The sequence below is a fragment of the Canis lupus genome, chromosome X, assembly GCF_011100685.1.
Source record: "Canis lupus familiaris isolate Mischka breed German Shepherd chromosome X, alternate assembly UU_Cfam_GSD_1.0, whole genome shotgun sequence".
NCBI classification, from domain to species: domain Eukaryota; kingdom Metazoa; phylum Chordata; class Mammalia; order Carnivora; family Canidae; genus Canis; species Canis lupus.
The window spans coordinates 106,152,324-106,169,054 of record NC_049260.1 but is presented as its reverse complement, the minus strand read 5'-3'; the positions used below and the strand labels follow the sequence as shown (position 1 = coordinate 106,169,054).

The window sequence follows — 16,731 nt, the reverse complement described above, 5'->3', positions numbered from 1 at the left end:
ACCAGCCTTGAACCCTGAATTACTATACAATAATCTCTCTCTTATACCTATATTATTTTGTAAGGCAAGATGATGCTATACATATTCTTTGTAATCTCCTTCTTTCACTTAACAATACATTGCAACAACTTACCTATATGCCTAAATATTATTCAATAGCATTTTAATGGATGCATAAATACCTTTATCATAAGGGTAATAATTAACGTTTATTGAGTGCTTACAATGTGTCAGGCACCTGAACATGGACTATTTCATGTCAATAGTGTTTACATGACTCCAGAATTACTGGTAGTTGTGATCACATCGGTTCAAAAGCTCCAGCCTGCTACTCTCCTACTTGGTGGCACCTTCACCTGTCACCCCTAACCAGCTCTGGGGCTGTGGGATCTGCATGGATTGCTATGTCATGTAATGCAAGACATCCACATCAATAAGACATGGGAAAAAAGCAAGTAGCAGACATCTAGGCTGGGCAGAGGGCAGGCAAGGGTTGAAAGAGCAACCGTTGATGTTGGCAGGGCTCCCTGGGAGGGGGGAACCTAACATTACTAGTATAAATAAGGGACCGAGAGAAACTATTCTTCTCTAGATTCTTGGAAGATTTGAGCTGATACTACAACCCAAGGAAAGCTGTGTCAGAGAAGAGATTTTAGGGGCTGTGGGAGCAGGTACCATGGGTGGGTTGGAGGGAGAAGGTGTCATGAAGACATCAACATCCATATCTTGCCCAAGATGATCCTTTCCACTGATGCACAGTGACTGCTTAATGCATCCCAGCTGCTCTTTACTGAATTATGCCCGCCACCCCCCCAATTCCCATGTAGAAGCCCCAATCCTTCAGTGTGATGGTCCTTGGAGATGGGGCCTTTGTGAGGTAATTAGGTTGAGATGAGGTCATGTGGATGGGGCCCTCATGATGAGATTAGTGCCCTCATGAGAAGAGATGCCAGAGACCTTGCTCTCCTTCTCTCCCCACTGGCTTTATGCTTCAGCTAATTCCCTATATTCTGAAAATATGAGAGAAAAATGGTTTGTGCTCCTCAGATGGCTCTCAGGATAGCGTTAGAAAAATATATTTTATTCATTCTTTTAAAGAACTCCACAAATAATTATTGAGTGCCTATTAAGCACCAGGAACACTTCTTGACAGTGACCAAGGCAGAAACTATGCTTTACTTTCAGATAGCAGGAGAAACCTGGGTACAATTCAGTGGCATGAACTCACTCAGTGACATGCAGCCCTCACCACTGTCTAGTTCCAGAACATTTTCATCACCTCTAAAGGAATTCTTCTACACATTAAATAGTCACTCTTCATTCTTCATTACCCCCAGCTGGATGTATCACTAATTTATTTCTGTCTCTGTGGATTTGCATATTCTGGAGATTTCATACAGCTGGAATTGTATAATATGTGTCCTTTGTGTATGGCTTCTCTCACTTAACACTGTGTTTTCAAGGTTCATCCTGTTGTAGCATGGGTTACTACTTTGTCCCTTTATGGATGAACTGTATTCCATGGTATGGATAGACCACACTTTGCTTATCTATTCATCAGTTGATGACATTGGGTTGTTTCCACCTTTTGGCTATTGTGAATGGTGCTGCTGTGAACATTGATGGACAAGTTTCTTTTTTTAAGATTTTATTATTTATTTATTTGAGGGAGAATGAGAGAGTGTGCATAGAGGGAGATGGAGAGGGAGAAGCAGACTCCTCACTGTGCAGGGAGCCCTACATGGGGCTCAGTCCCAGGGATAATGACCTGAACTGAAGGCAGACTTTTAACCAATGGAGCCACCCAGGCACCTCTGATAGACAACTTTTTGTTTGGACACAGAACTCAGTTCCCTGGGATATATACCTAGGAGTAGAGTCGTGGGTCATATGACATTCTTTGGGGAATCAGAGAATGGCACCACTTTTATTACTGAAGAGAAAAACCCAAGAACCAAAATAATCAGTTGAAGCTATATTTTTAAGCATTATAGGTAGTCTGACCGGATTAGCGATAAAATGGATCCTCCATTTTAGAATCAAAGTGAGTTGTTATTCAGTGCACACCCATCTCTACAGTTAGAAAAACTATGCAAACACCATTTTCTGCTGGCCCACTGAAGCATGAGCACAAACCTCTCCTTGGGACTGAAGCAGGACTGTTTGTCATAGCCCCCAGTAATCACTGAGACTGGCGATCCCCTCATCCATTTGTGAATACCTTGAGGATAAAGGCTTATCTGAGTCATCTGTGTTATCCCAGCACGTGGCACAGTCAACATTTGTTGGTGGAAGGAAGATAGGAATGCCCCCAGCCCCTTGGGGGAGGTGATCTGGGCCACAGTCTCTTTCTTCCCATGTCTCTGCAGCGTATCAAGGCACACCAAACCCTCACACCAGCCTCCTTCCCATCAGCCCCCACTTGGGGTGGTACCGCCACTGTCAGTGAGCAAGCCAGCGTTATAGCACTTTTCACATAAACAAATTGGCAAATCTCAGAAACTGATGTTTGTCAGACCCAGGTATTCTGGTTGTTGTTTTGAACAATCTGATCATCCTTTCCTTGGACAGTCTCCTAGGGTCTGGTCATTTGCCTTTCTCCACTGTAAAATAGGAATCCTGTTACTGGTTTCCAATCACCTCACAGTCTGGTGGGGAGTCTCAAAGCAGATCTGGAAGCTGGATGTCTGACCATCTCTGGGCTTGTGTAGTTCTCCCCAAGTGGGCAGTGACTGGGCATGATCCCCTGGGGAGCCTGTCACTGCTGTTGACATGGAGAATACTGGTGTGGGAACAAATGCTGTCTTTGTCACAAGCTCGGCTATGGGGGGCCTCTCCTTCCCTGAGCTGGCAGCTGAGGCTAAGCACTTGAGATCCCTGGGCCAGCTGTTGTGAAGTAAATGCCAGGCAGTAGGTAAGGCAGGATTCAGAGCTGGGCAGGCGGCCAGGCTAGAGCGGGAGCACAGATGGGGGGTGGGGGCACAAAAGTTGGCAAACAAGTATTTGCCAAGGGGGGAGTTAAAAATACAATTTTGCTTCTTGAGTAGACAAAGCACCAACAGGGGGGGCTGCCTAAAAATGCCTGTTTTCACTCACTATCAGCTAAAGAAGATTCTTATACCAGGAAGGCACTGTGAGCAGTGCTTCCCCGAGGAGGCTTCCCCGGGAGCCCAGAGAGATAGCCACACCCTTTGAAGTTTGCTGGGAGCTCACAAAGGACAGTGTTGTTTGCACCAAGGAAGAATGATAGCCCCACATAATGGTATCCTTATTCTCTAAACGTCAGACCTTATGTGATGAGGGGCGAGTGAGCCTGCAGGCCCAGGCCAAGGGGGAGGGGGCGAGTTCGGCAAATCACACAGGCCTTCAGCTTGCTTGCGAGTCAGCATGGAAGGTCTTCCTAGGAAGATGGTGCAGTCTAAGTCAGGGGTCTGTTTCAACTCTCTTCCCAGGGGGACAGTAAAACCATACCAAGATACTTGTTCATTTGGTGATGGCTGATAAAAATTTCCAAGTGGACGTTATCTTCCATAGCACTTGATAGATTTCAGCTAAACATGGCATGAGCTTAAAGCTCATAGAGATAAAAGACAGATGAGAAAAAAAAAGGTTCAACCCATTGTTTTTATTGATTGATTGATTGATTGATTTTTTAAAACATTTAATTTATTTATTCATGAGAGAAACACACAGAGAGAGGCAGAGACATTAGCAGAGGGAGAAGCAGGCTCCCTGGGAGGAGACGGATGTGGGACTCAATCCCAGGAACCTAGGGTCACAACTTGAGCCAAAGGCAGACTCAACCACTGAGCCACCCAGGCATCCCTAAACCCATTGTTTTAAAATCAGAATGAGAATGGTTGTGTTTCCCAGGGCTGAGATTCCTGTCACACAAAAGGGAAAGTCAGTAGGCTGGCAGTCGCTGTCAAAGGCAGCTTGTCCACCAGTTATTAGGAAATGGAGTCCCAAAATTGGGCTTTAATATAGCCATGACCAACTTTGGGATGTCTATGGCATTGCACCATGCGTGCGTATGTTGGGACCACTTCCAAAATTCTGACTCATTTCCTAGCCGATGAAACCATGTCAGGCATATGAGTTTCATTGCTGGTGTCATCCCAGGGAATTTTTGTCAGCCCTGGTTCCTGGGAATGATTCCATTAGACCTGGGAATAGCTGTGTGCTGCCATGGTAAAAGCCATGCAGAGCCCGAAGCTCCAGCCCTAGCTCTGTCGCCAATTAACTGTCATTCCAAGTGAGTCTTTTAACCAGTCTGTGTCTTGATTTCTTTAGTGGTTAGAAAGAGACTGTTTAATGAGACAGTTTCGTCCCTTCTGGCTGTAAACATAAAAATGTCTGTCTTTCCGTGTTGGATTTGACAAAGGATCATTGTGGATATGTAAAGTATCTACTTTGATAAATTTTTTTAGGTCTATAAGGGGTCTCAAAGTTCAGCTAGTCCAACAACCCCGTTGTGGTACAGATGTAGAAACTGAGAGCCAGAGAGGAGAAGGGAGTTGCTCAATTAGTGCAGTACCAGGGTTTAGAGATCAGGTTTCTCGATCCCCAGTCCAGTGCATTTTCCACTACATTTATTTTTAAATCAGAGCAATACATGAGCATGGTTCAAAAATACCAAATAATACAGGAGAGCTTGGAACAAAAAACAACAGTTCTCAGCCCCACCCCTAGTCCCACTCCTCAGAGGCAACCATTTTGAACAGATTCTATTTTCAATTCATCTGGTGGTTACTCTGATATCACTAAATAATATGCCTCTACTCCTGTTTATCCATTTGGGACCTTATCTATTGACTTTGTGCTATTAAAAAATGAGCTTACTTAACATTAACCCAATCTCCCCTCTTTCCTCCACCTCCCCAAGTTCCATAGTGTTATCTTTATGAGATTTTTTTCATTTACTTTTTAAAATAGCATACAGGGGTGCCTGGGTGGCTCAGGTGGTTAAGCATCCGACTCTTGGTTTTGCTCAGGTCATGATCTCAGAGTCAAGAGATCAAGCCTCCAGGTCAGGCTGCATGCTCAGCAGGGAGTCTGCTCGAGATTCTCCCTCTGTCCCTCCGCCCCCCAATAAATGAATAAATCTTAAAAAAATAAAATATATACAGTAAAGTTTACTGGTTTTGGTATACAGTTCTACAAATTAAGAGAAATATAAAGTCATGTAACTACCACCACAATCAAGGTATAGAACAGTTTATTACCTACCTAAATTTTCTCATGCTGCCTTTTATAATCAATCCGTCTCTCTATCCTCAACCCCAGATAACCACTCGTCTGTTTTATGTTGTTGTATTTTGCTTTTTCCATAATGTTATAGAAATGGAACAATAGAATATGTGATCTTTTGAGACTGCATCTTTCACTCAGGATAATTATTTTGAGATTCATGTATCAGCAGTTCATTCTTTTGTAGTAATGAGTAGTATTCCATTGCATAAATGTACCATAATTTATGCCTTCACCGGTTGAAGGACATGTAGGTTTTTTTTTTCCAGTTTAATGGTATTATTTTTAGTGATTACATTGGTTACCTTTTAAATTGTAATCATATTCTTAAACCTCTATTGCTTGAGCCATCATCTACTATTTATTAAGTAGATCTTCTTCAGCATAGTAAATGCTTTTTTTTTTAATTTTTATTTATTTATGATAGTTACAGAGAGAGAGAGAGGCAGAGACACAGGCAGAGGGAGAAGCGGGCTCCATGCACCGGGAGCCCGACGTGGGATTCGATCCCGGGTCTCCAGGATCGTGCCCTGGGCCAAAGGCAGGCGCCAAACCGCTGCGCCACCCAGGGATCCCCATAGTAAATGCTTTTGATTGGATTTTAAACATGATACTTTCATTCATAGTCTCAGTTTTATTTTATTTTTTTAAGATTTTATTTATTCATTCATGAGAGACACAGAGAGAGAGGCAGGCAGAGATATAGGCAGAGGGAGAAGCAGGCTCCATACAGGGAGCCCGATGTGGGACTCGATCCTGGGACTGCGGGATCACGCCCTGAGCCAAAGGCAGATGCTTAACTGCTGAGCCACCCAGGCGTCCCCGTAGTCTCAGTTTTAAATCAATTTCATTTGAGGATATAACTTTTCATGGGGGTGGGAAGGGTTGTTTAAATGCTACCTAGCAGCCTTATTCAGGGCTACTGTTATTCTAGATGATTCCTGTAGCATAGAGGGCCTTCTCTAGTACTAGACATATTTGTTGCTGGGAAGATATACATGTACTTTCTTTTCTGACCGTTGCTAACTAAGGCAGTAATTTTTGGGAAAAAGACTTTTCTTCATGTGGATTTCAGCTTTTGTCTGTCATGCTTTTTCTGTTCCAGCTGCCTTCACCAGCGAGCACAAAGCCACGTTTCAAAGGAGACTGACAAATTATCCCCAGCTGCCAGAAGGAGGTTAGCTTTCTGTATGTTCTGTGTCCCCCTTCTCTGATAACCAACAGGTTAACTTTCTAAAAAGAACTAACAAAAGCAGAAATTGTCTTTTGGCTCAAATGGGTTTTTTACTCTTTTAAAAGATGTGGATTTGTAATATTCCTCTCCATTCATACCCAAATTTATGCCAAGAAATATAGCATAAATGATCATAACTGAACCTTTGTTATTTGCAAGATTCATATTGATACATTTTAAAAGTGTTTACCAAAGCTAAATTATTTTTGAAATTTGCTAGCATGGTATCTTTCCTCAAACAGTAGCCATTTAAGGATGGAATTATATCAGCCTTGGCCATAGAGATGTATATGTTATATTACACTTGTGTTTTTAACCAATTTTGTATGTACGTTATCTATCTAGCACTTAAAATACATGGCAGGAGTGAATCTGATGCCTGAACAGTACCCTACACATAGTAGGTGGTCAGTAAATGCCTTTTGAATTAAAATGGTACAAAACAGTGTCAGGTATACATAATGGTGAAGTATTTGGGCAGGCATTCTCAAACACTACTGGGAATGAAGCAGGCATTCTCAAACACTACTGGGAATGCAAATTGGTACAACTCTCCCACGGGGCACTTAGACAACATGTGCTGAAGCCTTAACAATGTTCTTCTTCTTTCACCCAGTAATTCTCTTCCTAAGGACTTATCCTAAAAAAAATAATAGAGATGCCTGAAAAAATGTAAAATGAGGAAACTGATTGTAACATGTTTTAATATAGAGAAAAAGTGGAAACGACTTACAAGTTGTCCTTACTATGAAATCTTAACACAGTAACATTTATACTATGAAATGCTATGTAGTTATTTAAAATCATGTTTAAAGGTTTTTAGTAACATGAGGAAATTCTCAAAACCTAAATTAAGTTGGAGAAGGGAGGATACACAAATGAATGTACAGATGATCCCGTGTGTGTGTGTGTGTGTGTAGAAAAGACAAGACTGGAAGGAAGGAAATACATAGAAATATTAATACTTGGGGTGCCTGGGTGGCTCAGGTGGTTAAGCGACCAACTCTTCATTTCAGTTCATACCACCATGATCTCAGAGTCATGTTGGGCTCCATGCTGGATGTGGAGCCTGCTTAAAATTCTCTCTCCTTCTCCCCCTCCCCACACCCCATCCCCGTTCATGCTCTCTTGTCTAGGTTGTAGGATTATAAGTGATGTTCATTTTCTAGTTTCTGCAATTTCTAAATTCCTTACAATGAACTTATATTACTTTATAATCTGAAAATATATTTTTCATTTGAAAGAAATAAATACTATTTCTGATAGATGGAGGTCTTACATTCATAAAATCCTAGTAATAAGATATGGAACCATTTCTCAAACCAAAGTCAACTCTTCAGATACCACATGGAAAGTCACAGCACTGTTTAGTTTCAGAAAGACAAAATGAAGCCTAGAAGTCTTGTGTTTAAGCCTTCTGAGCCCCAGTTTGATATTGAAGGGCAAATATTGTTCATCCTCCTCTAGGCCTAGTTAGGTTTCATCCTTCTCTTCTCATCCCCACCCATTTTTAAACTGTACAGATCTGTGGAACAAATGTTGAGTAAACTGGAAATAAATAAAACCCACTGGCCTTAAGATACCACAAAGCCCTCCCTTCCTGTGTACTAATGGCTACCCGCCCATTGTACTCCCCAGAGTGGAGGGCTGGAGTCAGCCAAAATGGAGGCTTTGCTGAATCAAGCATGAACACTGCAAATGCTCAAAAGAGTGAAAAACTTATATCTGTAAAGATCGAGACACAACATGTACAACATTTTCTCTCCCCTACATTCTTATCTTCATATAATATAAACTGGTAAGCTCTGCTGAGAAAAAAAAAACAACAACTATGAAGTAAAAAAAAATCATAGAAGGCAATACAGTAAGGAGGACTGTTGAAAGAAATCTCAGAATCCTAGAACCTTAGAGCCAGAAGGAAAACATTCCAACAAGTATAGGGCTCCTTCCAAATACCAGATACTATGCCAGGTGCTGATCAAATGTTATGTCATAAGAACCATCTAGCGGGGTGCCTGGGTGGCGTAGTTCGTTAAGTATCTGACTCTTGGTTTCGGCTCAGGTCATGATCTGGGGGTCCTGAGACTGAGCCCCATGTTGAGCCCACACTCAGCATGGAGTCTGCTTGGGTTTCTCTCTCCCTCTCCCTCTGTTCCTTTGCCCCATATTTGTGCACACTCTTTCTCTGAAATAAATAACTACATCTTTTTAAAAACCATCTATCAAGGCACTCCATTTTACCGATGAGGAAGTCAAAGCTCAGGGAGGGGTTGTGAATCCCCTTAAATTGCAGTTTGTTGGCTGCAAAGCTGGAGCTAGGTCCTACATCTCCTGGAGACTCAGAGGAAAAGATGGATTTTTTTCCTAGTATAATCTTCCCCTCAGCTCCAGAGAGTCCAAATATTTGCTGTGCAGTTGTGCCTGGATGTTTTGTTAACAGCTCAAGATAATCATTAGGTCCCAAATCAAACTCATATCCTTCCCCTTGTCTCCCAGTCACTGAGCATCTGAACTAAAGTCTAACTGGCTCTTTCACCTCCACCCCGTAAACAAGTCCTGTCAATTTTTCCTTCAAAAAATACTACTCAACCTATAAGACAACCCAACCTTTACCTCCATATGAAATCTCTTCTTGATACTTCAGTCCATGCTGCTGCCCTTCATTTGGGGGTGATTAGCATGTGGCCAGCAGAATTCCTTCGTGTGACAAACATGTACTGAGAGTCTACTATATGCCAGGTTCTGAAGATGAAGAATTCATTTGTTTTATCTCCCCAACCAGACATTAAGAACTCTGGGAGTCTAGGGGATGAATTTTTCCATAGCCTTTTAAACACCTATTGCAGCTCTGGGCACATATTTGAAGATTTGTTTGTTCAAGATCAGAACAGATTTAAGGAATCTGTCACCAGCTCAGCAGCTGGAAAACTCTTGGGATGCGCTACTATATGGTTCTTCCTCAACATCTCACAAGCTACATGGATATGATCCACTCACTCAATAAAGACAGCATATTAAAATGTAGCTTTTAAATACCATACCTTAACAAATAAGTGATGAGATTGAACTAATATGAGATGTCAGATCTTAAAAGTCACTGGGGACTTCTGCCTCCAAGAAGGTGGAATAGATATATTGTTCCCCATTCCTCTCAGTAAGTACAACTAGGAATCCTGGACATTATATATAAAACAAATATAAGACCAATAAAGATAGAAGAAGGCAGACTGGCTAAGGACCTCAGTAACCAAAGAATGACATGGTAGTAAGTTTTCTGAATTTTCTTTTTGCCTCACATATCCCAGACTGGCTGCTAGAGAAGCCGGCTATTCATAAAACACCCAACGGGAGCAGACAAAAATAAAGGCCTTCTCTCCCTGGCCAAAGGACCAGGAAATGGGCAACATAGCAAGATAGAAAACTATTACTGCTCTACACCACAGGAAAAACTGTGACCCCCCCCCACCTCACCTCTGCCAGAAAAGGCCAAATGGGGAGCCTGACCTTCTACTCCAATCTAGCAGTAACCAGGCAGTATCCCCTCCTTTCCACTCCCAGAGCAGCATCAGAAAAAAAGCCAGCTAAAACAGAGGGTTTGAATAAGATCCAGAGTTTTCATTACATGATACCCAAAATGTACAATATTCATTTGGAAATCATTTATCAAACTGAGAATCAGGAAAGTCTCAAACTGACTGAAAAAACACTATCAATAGATACAAAACAAAGATGACAGGGATGTTGGAATTATCTAACAACGATTTTGAAGCAGCTGTCATAAAAATGCTTCAATCAGCAACTACAAACATGTTTGAAACTAATAAAAAGAAAAAATCTCAGCAAAGAAATATTAAGTCTCAGCAAACAAGAATATATAGAGGACAACAAAATGGAAATTTTAGAACTGAAAAACTCAGTGGACAGGCACAAAAGAACAGAGGAGACAAATGAAAAAATCAGAAAATTTGAAGATATAACAACAGAAATTACACAGAGAAAAAACAGACTGGAAAACAAATGAACAGAGCTTCAGGAACCTGTTGGACTTGAACAAAAGATATAGCACTCCTATCAATGGAGTTCTGAGAGAGGAGAAAGAGAATGAGGCTGAAAAGCATTTGAAGAAATAATGGCTGAAAATTTCCAAACTGGGAAAAGATATAAACCTACAAATTTAAAAAATTGAGAGAACCCCAAACAGGATGAATCCAATGCACATACAGCCATATCATAGTCAAACTTCTGAAAACTAAAGACAAAGAAAAGAATCTTGAAAGCAGACAGAGGAAAAAAGATATTACTTATAGGAAAATAATGTTTCACATAAGGAATTGACACATTTTTCAAGAACTAATCCTGCCAACCCAGAATCCTATACCATGTGAAAATATCCTTAAGGAACTAAAGGGAAATGAAGATATTCTCAGATGAAAATCTGTCACCATCATACCTACCCTAAACAAGCAGCTAAATGTTGTACTTTAAACAGAAAAGAAATGATTCAAAAAAATCTTGGAACATCGGGAAGAAATAACACAATAAAAATATGAATAGGTTAAATAGACTTCCCTTCCCCTCTTGAGTCTTCAAAATTATGCTTGGTGGTTGAAGCAAAAATTATACCACTGTCTGATATAGTTTTAAATGTATGTAAAGGAAGTATTTACGACTATATTATAAACTGGGGAGGGCAAAGGGACATAAATGGAGTTAAGGTTTCCACACTTCCCTGAACTGATAAAATAATACCACCATTAGACTGTGACAAGCTCTGTATATACAATGTAATACATCAAGGAACTACTTAAATCTATACCAAGACATATACTCAAAGCCCTAACAGATAAATCCAGATGATATTCCAAAAAATATTCAAGTAACCCATAGGAATGCAGGAAAAAGAAAACAGAGAAGTGAAAAACAGAGAACAAAAAATAAAACGGCAAACATAGACCCTAATATATCAATATTAACATTAAATGTAAATCATCTAAATACACCAATTAGAAGACAGAGATTAATATTAACATTAAATGTAAATCATCTAAATACACCAATTAGAAGACAAGAGAAACACCATCCAACAATATGTACTCTAAAAGAAACTCACTTCAAATATAATAATATAGGGAGATTGAGAGTAAAAGAATGGAAACATATATCATGCAGACATTAATCAAAAGAAAGCACGAGTGTCTTTATTAATATCAGATAGGCTTCATCATTGCCTATGATGGAGAAGGACATTATGATATGTGATTATGACATAATGATAAAATGGTCAGTCCATGAAAAAGATGGAGCAATCCTAAATGTGTATGTGCCACACAACAGAGCTGTTTTTGAAGCAAAATACATGAAGCAAAAACTAATAGAACTGAAAGGAGAAATAGATAAATCCACAGTTGTAGTCAGAGATTTCAACACCTGTCTCTCCACAATTGATAGAACAGTTAGAAAATCAACAAAGATATAAAAGAACTAAACAGCACCATCAACCAACAGAAGCTAATCAACAGTTTATAGAGCCTATCACCCCAAACCCGCAAAATACAATTCTTGTCAAGTACCCATGGAACTTGATAGACTGCATCCTGAGCTACAAAACAAATTTCAACATATTTAGAAGAATTAAAACCATGTACAGTGTGTCCTCTCATTATGGAATCAAATTAGGAATCAATAGCAGAATGATAACAGGAAAATATGCAAACACTTGGAAACTAAACAAGATACTTCTAAATAATCCATAGGTAAAAGGGGAAGTCTCAAGAGAAATAAAAAATACATTGAACTAAATTTAAAATAAAATACAACATTTCAAAATGTGTGGGACACAGCAAAAACCATTTAACAACACCAAATACATATGTTAAAAAAGAGGAAAGGTCTCAAATCAGTAATCCAAGTTCCCACCTCTAGAAAAAGAAGAGCAAAATAAACACAAAGGAAAGAGAAGGGGGTGCTTGACTGGCTCAGTCAGTAGAGCATGCAACTCTGGATTCTCAGAGTTGCAAGTTTGAGCCCCACGTTGGGTGTTAGGGATTACTTAAAAATAAAATCTTAAAAAAAAGGAAACAGAAGGGAGGAAGTCATAAAGAGCAGAAATCAATGACATTGGGCAGCCCAGTGGCTCAGCGGTTTAGTGCCGACTTCAGCCCAGGGCCTGATCCTGGAGACCCGGGATCAAGTCCCATGTCGGGATCCCTGCATGGAGCCTGCTTCTCCCTCTGCCTGTGTCTCTGTGCATCTCTCTCTGTGTCTCTCATGAATAAATAAATAAATAAAATCTTAAAAAAAAGAAATCAATGACGTTGAAAAGAGGAAACAAGAAAGAAAATAATGAAACAAAAAGTCATCCCTTTGTAAAAATCAGTAAAATTGACAGATTTCTTGCAAGATTGACAAAGATAAAAGAGAGAAGAAACATATTACCAATATCAAGCCAAAACAGAAGATATTACTACAGACCCTGCAGACATCAAAAGGATAATAAGGGAATACTATGAACAATTCTACACAGATAAATTTAACAGCTTCGATAAAATGGACCCATTCCCTGAAAAACACAAGCTACCACAACTCACCAAAAATAAATATTGTTAGTAGCCCTATAACTATTAAGGTAATTTTTAAAAAGATTTTATTTATTTATTCATGAGAGACAGAGAGAAAGAGGCAGAGACATGGGCAGAGGGAGAAGCAAGCTCTTGGCAGGGAGCCCAATGCGGGACTCAATCCCGGGACTCCAGGATCACGCCCTGGGCTGAAGGCAAACCCTAAACCACTGAGCCACCCAGGCACCCACTATTAAGGTAATTAAATCCATGATTTTCAAACTTTCCAAAAAGAAATCTCTAGGCTTCATTAAAGAATTCTACCAAACATGTGAAGAAAAAGTAATGCCAATTATATATAATCTCTTCCAGAAAATAGAAATAGTGGGAACATTTCCCATTCATTTCATGAAGCCAGTATTACTCTGATACCAAAACCAAAGATAGTACAAGAAAACTACAGACCAATATCCCTCATAAATATAGATGCAAAAAATCCTTAACAAAATGTGAACAAATAGAATATATTCAGCAATATAAAGGAATTTTACATTATGACCAAGTGGAATTTATTCCAAGTATGCAAATCTGGTTCAATATTCAAAAGTTAATCCGTGTAAAACAATATTGAAAGAAAAAAATGGCTAAAGGGAAAAAATGACATGTTCACATTAATTGATGCAGAAGAGGCACTTGACAAAATTTAACATCCAGTCCTGATACAAATCTCTCAGCAAATGAGGAATAGAGGGGAACTTCCTCAACTTGATAAAGGGTGTCTACAAAAATACCTACAGCTAACATTATGTTTAATGATAAAAAACTGAATACTTTCACCCTAAGATCAGGAGGAAGGCAAGGATGCCCACTTTCACCACTCTTACTCTCAACATAATGCTGAGTTCTAGCCAGTACAGTACGGTCAGAAACGAAAATAGAAGGCATACAGATTAGCAGGGAAGGAATGAGACTTCTCCTATTTGGTGATAACATGATGATCTACATAGATAATTCAAAGGAATCTATTTTTTTAAAACTTCTAGAATAAGTGAGTTCAGCAAGGCCACAGGATGAAAGATAAACATTCAAAAATCTATTGTATTTTTATACACAAACAATGAATACATGGACATCAGAATCAAAAATACGACACCATTTATAATTGCCAAAAACGACTCGAATGTATAGCTAACAAAATATGCCTAAGACTTATATACTGAAAACCACAAAATTCTAATGAAAGAAATTAAAAGGAGATCTAAAAAAATGGAGAGGCATAACACTTCCATGGATTTGAAGACTCAGCATAGTAAAAATACCAGTCTCCCCAAATTGATAGACAGGTTTAACATAATTCCTACTCAAAATCTCAGCAAGAGTTTTGTAGGATTTTATCTAAAATTTATACAGTAATTCAAAAGGAACTAGAATAGCTAAAATGTAAAAAAAATAATAATAATAAAGTGGGAGGAATCAGTTGGCCGTATAGTCTGTGTGGTATTGACAGAGAAATAGACACATAGAGCAATAGAACAGAATAGAATCCAGAAACAGACCTACATACATATGCCCAAATGATTTTTTTTTAAAGTACAAATGCAGTTCAGTGAAGGAAAGATAACCTTTCCAGCAAAAGATACTGGAGACTTTAGATATCCACAGGCTAAAAGACAAAGAAAAAAAACAACCTTGTATTAGTCAGGGTTCTCTAGAGATACAGAAGAGAGAGAGAGAGAAGAGAAAGAGAGATTTATTTTAAGAAACTGGTTCATGTGATTGTGGAAACTTCAGGCAGGATAGGCCAGGAGGCTGGAGACCCAGGGAAGAGCTGACGTTGAAGCTCAAATCCAAAAGCAGTCTGCTGGAGAATTCCCTTTTCCTAGGGAGAGGTCAGTTTTTTTCTTAAGGCCTTGACCTGATTGGATGAGGTCTACCTATATTAAGGAGGGTAATCTGCCTTATTAAAAGTCTACTGAATTAAATGTTAATCTTTTCTTTAAAAAAAAAAAAACCTTCACAGCAACATCCAGGTGTTTTACCAAATATCTGGAGACCATACCCTAGCCAAGTGGATAATTAACTACCACACACCTCGTCCTAAGTCTCATACCTTATACAAAAATTAACTCAAACTGAGTCATGGATGACTTCAATGTAAAAGTATAAAACTTCAAAAAATAAACAGGAAATCTTCAGGACCTACAGCTAGGCAAAAAGTTTTAGACTTGATACCGAAAGCAAAATAGATAAAAGGAAAATCAAGAAATCAGACCTGATCAAAATTGCAAACTTTTGCTCTGTGAAAACCCTGTTTAGAGGATTAGAAGACAAGCTACAAAGTGGGCAAAAATATTTGCAAGCCACACATCTGACCAATGACTCATATCTCAAATATACGGAGAACTTTTAAAAACTTTAAAAACAGGGATCCCTGGGTGGCTCAGCAGTTACGCATCTGCCTCCAGCCCGTGGTGTGATCCTGGAGTCCCAGGATCAAGTCCCACATCAGGCTCCCTGCATGGAGCCTGCTTCTCCCTCTGCCTATGTCTTTGCCTCTCTCTCTGTGTGTCTCTCATGGATAAATAAATAAAATCTTAAAAAAAAACTTTAAAAACACACAGTCCAGTCAATTAAAAAAAACACAATCCATTCAGAAAATGGGTGAAGGACATGAAGAGACATTTCAGCAAAGAGGAAATGCAGATGGTAAATACCATCATTTAAGCATTAGGGAAATGCAAATTTAGGCCACAACGAGGTGTTACTACACACCCATTAGAACAACTAAGACAAAAAGTTGTGACAATACCAAATGCTGGCGAGAATGTAGAGAAACCAGATCTCTCAGACACTGCTGGTGGGAATGTGAAATGCTGCAGCCACTGTGGAAAAGAGCTTGGCAAGTTTCTTATAAAACTAAACATTCAATTACCATAGGACCCAGCAATCACACTCCTGGGCATTTATCCCAGAGAAATGAAAACTTATGTCCACACAAAATCTTGTACATGAATGTTTATAGCAGCTTTATTTGTAATAGCCCAAAACTGGAAACAACCAAAATGTCCCTCAATAGGTGAGTAGTTAAACAAACTGTGGTATGATGAAAAGCAATGGACACCAAGTTGGGTGGATCTGAAGGATATTATCCTGAGTGGCAAAATGGTCTGCACGAAGGTCTCCACCCCTCACTCCCCACCCTCTCACCCCCACCCCACTAATCACAAACATTCTAGATTCAGTTCCCTATGATTGAAAAGACAAATTGGCCAAAAGAAGCACCCCAGGTGATTTCAGTTTTGTGGCAGTGAGTGAGGAGTGGCAATCTCTAAGGCAATGTTTCTTATATATATTGTTATCGTCCCACATCTACAAGACACACACACACACACACACACACACATCCAAGATGTCAGGATTTTCATACTATGGGATTCTGCTTCTATTGACTCATTTTCAAACATGAAAGATAGATGGGGTGCCTGGCTGGCTTAGTCAGAAAAGCATGTGACACTCAATCTCAGGGTTGTGAGTTCAAGCCCTATGTTGGGTGTAGAGATTACTGAAAGTAAATAAGTAAATAAACAATCAAACTTAAAAAAAAGATGTAAGAGACCCACCTAAGTCACTCTCAGGTGAGGGGAGGAAATGGTGGCTGGTAGCAGCACAGGGGAAAAGAGTAGCAGGGAA

General features: G+C 39.6%; 1 protein-coding gene across 1 annotated transcript in view; it reads left to right on the top strand.

Moving 5' to 3' along the window:
• PLAC1 (placenta enriched 1) overlaps window positions 1-16,731 on the top strand; it is a 44,988-nt gene that overhangs the window by 7,539 nt on the left and 20,718 nt on the right. Inside the window, exon 2 of the mRNA NM_001313828.1 lies at window positions 6,356-6,427. The gene's annotated coding sequence lies outside the window, so the exon portion shown is untranslated. The remainder of the gene's footprint in view (window positions 1-6,355; window positions 6,428-16,731) is intronic.